The sequence below is a fragment of the Amphiprion ocellaris genome, chromosome 13 (assembly GCF_022539595.1).
Source record: "Amphiprion ocellaris isolate individual 3 ecotype Okinawa chromosome 13, ASM2253959v1, whole genome shotgun sequence".
In the NCBI taxonomy this organism is placed as follows: domain Eukaryota; kingdom Metazoa; phylum Chordata; class Actinopteri; family Pomacentridae; genus Amphiprion; species Amphiprion ocellaris.
Window position 1 is genome coordinate 22,793,835 of NC_072778.1, and position 7,608 is coordinate 22,801,442.

Here is a 7,608-nt window from a genome sequence, read left to right on the forward strand (position 1 = left end):
GGGTGGTGACTGTTACGGTTTCTAGGAGGCTCAGGCGCAGGAAAGGAGATAGAGCACGATGGTTTGAAACAAGGCTTTTTTACAGAATGTTATGCACAAGCATACAAGAACTACATGCGTTACTGGAAAACTACAACCGGAAGTTAACCAAGAAACAATATTACCAAAGATACGAATATGATGAACCTTCTTAGAGGGTGGGAGGAAATCTACATGAGCAGGAAAGAAGAAACCCACGGAAGGTAACACCTAGGAAGGCTCGAGCTAAACAAAAACTAAATGGTCAAGAAATACTAACCAGAAAAACACTGCAATCTGGAGAGTGATACTGAGCACTCACAAGATACTATCCAGAACAATCTACAACAATACAAGGCAGCGCGATACTAGATATACTAACCTGAACACGACAAGGTCAGGGAACACCAGATAAATTCAACAAGTTAAATTAATACACGAAAACCTGAATATACATGCTACACTTCGAACTATAATATAGTCTGGGTCTGCAGGTGACTGGGACTTAGCTGAGAGCAAACAGGTTGGGGTCTGGGTTTCTCCAGGCCGAGAGGGAGCTGATGTTGGAACTGGAACAGCTGGAGGAACCACAGAGTGTGGGAGGTTTGTGACAGGAGGGCGGGTAGGTGGTTGGCAGATGGTGAGCTGAGGTGCCGACTGAGTCGAGAACCAGAGAATCCGAGGAACAGATGATGGCAGGTTGTGGCAGGCAAAAACCAGGAGAGGCACAAGTGGCAGGAATCCAGACTACAAAAAGCAAACACAAGTTACTAGGAGTTCAGAGGCCAGAGAGCAAGACTGAACAGAGCAGAGAACTGACTGGTGATCATCTATGGTCTGGCGATGAGTAGTGAATGGCGTCTGTATTCATTGCAGCTTGAGGATGGCTTGATTGGACTGAATACACCTGCTCAGCTCCTTGCTTCCTGATTGCTGATGATAGTCCATGAGCCAGATAGGTTGGTCGGTACCACTCAGGGGGGCAAATTGCCACCTATACCATTTTATTGTGCTGCCCATGCATATATCAATTTGGTATGATAGACCTCTCAAAGTGGCAGCTTAATGTATTTTGTGCAAGTTGCAAGTTTTCGCAGACTGTGTCCCAGTAGAGCAAAAGGGCTAGCCATTTACCAGCCTATCCCTATATTTAGTTTGGGAAGAATGTCTTGAACATTTCCAGAAATGTTCCAGAATACATTTTGGAATGGCCCTTTGCATTCAAAACAGAACTTGATGAAATCTAAATGAATAAATTTACATAAATTATAGTATTTTTATTGTTTTCATATGCCTGTAATAAGCTGTTTTCCCTAACGCGTGAACTGGCTGAGTATACACTGTTGCTATGACTGTGGGCAGTTGTGAGCTGTCCTAGGTGTTAACAATACAAATAGTCCATCAGCCAGACAGATACTGGAACCATCTCAGGCGATCAAACGTATGTGTTACTAAAATGTACATTGGGTTATTTTAAGTACATCAGGATGTGAGAGCTTTTCCACACCGGCAGCTTTATCACTTATTTGTGAAACAGTCACATTTGCCATAACCGTGGTTTTGCACAATTCTTTTAACCCTCTGAGGCCCACAGCTGCAAAATTGAAACATTTTTTAAGGCTGTCTAGCTGTACCTATTTCTGACTGAATGCAGACAAACACTACATATCCCAGCACCTGACACTCTGAACTACAAAACTGCAACATTTTTGGCAGGAAAATATTAATACAGTGAAACATACCACATTCCAAGTTCAAACAACATGTCTTCCATTGACCTCCCAGCTCTCTCTTTAGGAACAATTTCAATAATTTTCCTAGTAAGTATTTGACCTGTAGTATTTTTTTCTTCATCCTAAACATGTTTAGCGATAGACAACTCAAATTATTTTTTTTAGAAGTATAGTACATGTGATTTTTAGGGATTTCTTTGAATGGTTCAAAAATGCAACACTGGGCCGTAATGGGTACTACTTGTTTACACAGAAGGCCCCATCACAGGTCATGAGTAAATTCATCAATTGTGCCATCTATGGCAATATACAGTGTCTATACTGTATATAGACAGTCATGGAAAAAATTATTAGACCACCCTTGTTTTCTTCAATTTCTTGTTCAGTTTAATGCCTGGTACCACTAAAGGTTTATTACCCGAAGAATACAACGAACACAACAAAAAATGCAGCTGATTCCGTAATACTTTATGTCCCATTTGACCTGCTTCAGCTTCATTGTATTCCAGGGTCTATAAGAGGACATTTCCTGTCATCAGCAGCACATACAAAGGTCTAGAGTGGTTTCCTGCTGACATTCAAGCCGTAGCACAACTTAGAAGCTGTACATAACACCTAAAACTAAAGAATTATGTGAAGCCACAAAGGCAACCATCTTGGCACTGCTGGAAATTGGTATGAGTGAGAGACATGTAGCAAAAAAACTGAAGATCTCCAAGATAGCTGTTCATTCCACCAAGAAAAAACAAGCCCAACATGGTTCTACCACACTGCTAGCTGGTCAGGAAACGTCCTCCTACCCACCAGATGACCATCACTCATCCATTCCTGTCAGGAATCGTCCTCAGACCTCCAGGGACTTTAAAAATGAGTGGACACTGTGGAGAAATGGGACTTGTTGGGCAAGGACAGTTGGAAAGCGACTTGTTGAAGCTGGTCTGAAGTCACACAGGGCAGGAAGAAGCCCTTCAAGGAAAGGCAGAGGAAAGCTGGTTACTCTTTGCTGGGATAACAAGGATTGGACTGTTGATGATTGGGCTGAAGGTTCTCTTCAGGGATGAATCCAGTTTTCAGTTTTTAGCATTTAAATCAATGTATATGCTTGCATTTACTGTATCAGAGGCTTGAAAATTGTATTGACGTACCTATTAAAAATCCATGGATATCTCACATAAAGCTGCCACTTGTGCATGTCTATCATACAGGAATAGTTACTAGGGATATTGTCCTTAACAAAAATGCATATGAGAATTTGCCCCCCAAAGTGGTACTGATGACCCCAATTTTACCTACTTGGCTCATGGACTATGACTGGCACCTGCCGCTGCAGCCTCTGTGTCACACACACCTAAGAGAAAAGGAAAGGGCAGGGGAAGGGAAGAGAGCTACCTGGAGCCCACAGCAGCGGGAATAACAGTGATCACAACTCAGATTCACTCCCATTATGTAGGAGCTCCAAAATATCAGGTGAAAATCAGAAATAGTGAATCTCTTTAACCTGCCACCAAATCTACATAATACACAGTATATACATGAAAATAGATCAGCCTGTTAAAAACAAGATTATGCTTCACACAGTGAAAGATGTTTCTCATACGACAAGTTTTGTAACTGGGATTGTTTGTTTGAGGCAATAATCCTTAATCTGCCTGTCTGCTCTCCGCACCCAAACTCTCCGCCTTCTCGTCCTTCCTCCCTCCTCCACAGAAAAGGTGGGAATCATCATAGCAACCAGTGACTAATAGGTGATTGGCTGATTGATACTGGACTAAGAGAGAATGACTCCAAATTGTTGTAGCAAAATTACTTTACTTTTCCTTGTAGTGAATTTATCATCTAACAACTGTAACGTTAGTCTCACTAATATCATAGCATGGTTTTAACTGAACTCTGTATAATGTACACTCGTCAACTGTGGAGTTTTTGTTATCTTCATGAGGAAGCTGAGGCTGTAATGTTTGAAGGAAAAATGCCACAATAACTTGCGTTGCCTTGTTTGAATCTTGGTCAGACATTAGAACACAAGTCTGGTGTATGAGTTCTGCCCTTTCAGCTGAAATATTCACTCTCCATTTCTCTTCTTTATTATTCTTTGTCATACTTAGATAAAATACAAAAGACAAACCTTGTTGCACCTTGATTGCTTTTACTACAGCTCATCCAGATCTCCACAACACAAACATGGCTGCCTCCATCAGCAATGTACAATGTTTTAGTAGCTCTATCAGCAGGACATACACTATATTGCCAAAAGTATTCACTCACCTGCCTTGACTCGCATATGAACGTAGGTGACATCCCATTCCTAATCCATAGGGTTCAATATGATGTCGGTCCACCCTTTGCAGCTAGAACAGCTTCAACTCTTCTGGGAAGGCTGTCCACAAGGTTTAGGAGTGTGTTTATGGGAATTTTTGACCATTCTTCCAGATGCGCATTTGTGAGGTCACACACTGATGTTGGACCAGAAGGCCTGGCTCTCAGTCTCCACTCTAATTCATCCCAAAGGTGTTCTATCGGGTTGAGGTCAGGACTCTGTGCAGGCCAGTCAAGTTCATCCACACCAGACTCTGTCATCCATGTCTTTATGGACCTTGCCTTGTGCACTGGTGCACAGTCATGTTGGAAGAGGAAGGGGCCAGCTCCAAACTGTTCCCATAAAGTTGGGAGCATGGAATTGTCCAAAATGAAGAGTCTTGGAAACGTCTTTAACTGCAGCCTGGAGGACAAAGACTCCATCAAAGCCACCAATGCAGACCTTGAAGGCTGGTTGAGAACGGTAGACAAATCTGGACTCCCAGGAAAGTTCAAGGCCTGGATCTACCAGTATGGTGTACTCCCAAGAATCCTTTGGCCTCTAATGATTTATGATGTCCCTATGACTGTGGTGGAAGGCTTTGAGCAAAAGGTCAGCAGTGTCAGCGGTGGGCAGCGTTGGGCTGTATGGAAGCAGCAGCAAACTCAGCCTCCGTTTTCTAGGAGTCTCAGGCGCAGGAAAGAGAAAGAGACAACCTGGTGCAGATTTAACGGTTTATTTACAGCGAACGTGTTTACAGAACTAAACCGGAATATACTCCTGGAAGCAGACAACCTGAACGAAGAAGGTAGTTTACTCAATATCGCTCCTAGAGGCGGGAGGAACAAACTAGAGGGGAACTACAAAAACAAGGGACAAACCCACTTCAGGTAAAACCTGGGCAGTGATGTAAAAATTCTAAATACCAAAACGAGAATCTGACTGGACTGGCACAAACACAAAAGAGACACAATACTCTACATGAAAGCCAGAATATTTCAGGAACAAATATACTACAAGAACAAAAGACTAGAACTGAAATATTGCTGGCATGCAAAATAGATTCACTAAAGAGTGGCTACACTCATATAAACGAAAGCCAACCAAGAAACTACATGAATTAAAACTAATCAAAGCCAGGTTGACATTCCAAAGCATCCGATAAGGAGCGACTACACTCCACAAGAAATACAAATAGTCAACACGAGAATTAACTCTGAAAACCAAACTGCAAGCGTAAATAGTAGCGAGACTTACATATTGTTTAATTCTATTACTCGATCTAAAACAATTGCTAGTCTGGACCTGCTCGGACCGGGAACACAGCTGAAGTGTGGAGATAGCTGAAAGCAGCGGGGAATGTCTGTGATGACGGAATGGCGGAGGCTGCAGCGACAGGTGTGACGGAGGGAGAAGTAGGTGAGCTGAGTGACTGTGGAAACTTGATGTGGAAACGGAGAGTGGCGAATCTAGGCGAGCTGGTCAGTTCAGGTGGTCTAGAATGGATGGTGCTCGAGCAAGCGGCAGTCCAACTAGATGAGACAGAGAACAGAGGTTACAGAGGGTCATCAAGCAGCTTGGCTGAATGGAATGAGTAGAGTACTGACTAGTTCATTCAACAATCCAGCATCGAGTGATGAGAGGCGTCTGATTATAATGCTGTGGGGATGAATGCTTATAGGCAGGGTCCACCTGCTCATGCTCCCGCTGATTACTGATTGTGAATCTGGAACAGCTGCCGCCACAGCCTCCAAACCAGGTACACCTAAAAGGTAAACAGAGGAAGGAGGAGCCTATCTAGAACCTGCTGCTGCAGACCTGACACGGCTCAGTCAGGGAAGAATTCATTGTTGCACGGATACGGGAACATCTACACTACACCGAATCCAGAGACAGCAAAGTGTCCGGGGCAGGGATTGTCGTGAGGACAGGGAGGAAATGGAGGGTGGCAGAAGCAGTGCAGCAGGAAGAATCCCGACTACAGCACAAAGCCATCATTGGGACTGTTGCGCAAGGTAGAGCTGGACTCGGAAGTCAGACAACACCATCATATGCTTCTGCCAGCGGGAAGGAGAGACAGAAGCTGCTACAGGAGGAAGTCCGTGCCTCTGTGGAAGAGGAGGGAGCAAGCAGAGCTGTGGCCATGTGACAACAGAGGGCTTGGACAACATGGGAACAGCCAATCAACAAGGGGATCAAAGACAGCAAATTCAGCCAAGCTCCACCTAAAGCAATATGCTTTCTTAAAGAAGTCCAGATCCCCAAGAAGAAAGCCAAGAATCCTTCTGCCGGTGTGCTAACGTCAGCCCGGGACTGGATGATGTCAGTTGACCTAGAGAGGCAACTGAAAATACCCCTACACATCGTCCAGTCCACGCTGAGGCCTGACATTCTCCTCATCTCAGAGGCTACAAAGCAGCTAATTATGCTGGAGCTGACTGTGCCCTGGGAGGACAGAATGGAAGAAGCTCATGAGCAGAAGAGGGCAAAATATCAAGAGCTGGTGGAGGGCTGCTAGACCAACGGGGGGAAGACCAGGTGCATGCCAGTGGAGGTGGGCAGCAGGGGATTTGTAGGGCATTCGCTACACGAGGCCTACGGAATCCAAGGAATAACTGGAGCAAGTAAGAGGAGAGCTATCAGTAAAAATATGGATGCAGCAGAGACAGCATCTAGGTGGCTCTGGCTAAAAAAAGGGGGAGCAGTGAGGACAGTAAAATGCCACTTGGACATAAGCTGAAGCTTGATCAACCTCAGTCAGGTCACCTGGACGAGGGTGTCTGTTGTAACGAAACACCCAGTGACTCCAGGAAACAACACTGATGATGTGTCCAAGCGTGTGTGCATCAAGGGATGCTTTCAATAGATGTGTACTTCATTAAGCAAAGAATTCAATTCAAAATCCTTCTGTTCACCTTCAAGTCCATCCATCATCTTGCTCCTCCATACCTCTCCGACCTCATTTCTGTCAACACTCCATCCCGTTCCTTCAGATCCTCCTCCTCCTCCATCCACCTCACTGTCCCCTCCACCCATCTCAGCACCGTGGGGAGCAGAGCCTTCAGCTGCTCTGCTCCCCAGCTTTGGAACTCACTACCCCTGGATATCAGAAACTGTGACACCCTCCCAATTTTCAAATCCAAAATCAAAACTCACCTGTTCAGGACTGCATACTCCCTCACACCCTAACCTCACTGTGCCACACCTCTTTGTTGTTCTTTGTTTTATTCTTGTCATTGATATTTTTAATTGTATAGTTTTTAATTATTGTTGTGGATTTTTATGCCTCTGTAAAGTGTCCTTGAGTTCCTTGAAAGGCGCTTTAAATAAAATGTATTATTATTATTATTATTATTATTATTATTATTATTAGTATTATTATTATTATTATTATTATTACCTCTTGTATGATATTATCAGTGATAAAGAGCTGACGTGCATGTTTTGGTGAGACGGTAGTAGCAAGGCCGAGTACAGGGTCCAACAGAGATATTATGGCTTGGTGTTCTGCTCTGGGTGGGAGGTATTTTGCTCCAGTAAGCGTCTTTACAGCTCATTCTG

The 7,608-nt window shown here is 44.0% G+C and overlaps 1 pseudogene; it reads left to right on the forward strand.

The window, feature by feature from the left end:
- The first annotated feature begins 4,422 nt into the window (after positions 1–4,422).
- On the forward strand, positions 4,423–6,565 carry LOC129350416 (uncharacterized; annotated as a pseudogene).
- Positions 6,566–7,608: the final 1,043 nt, after the last annotated feature.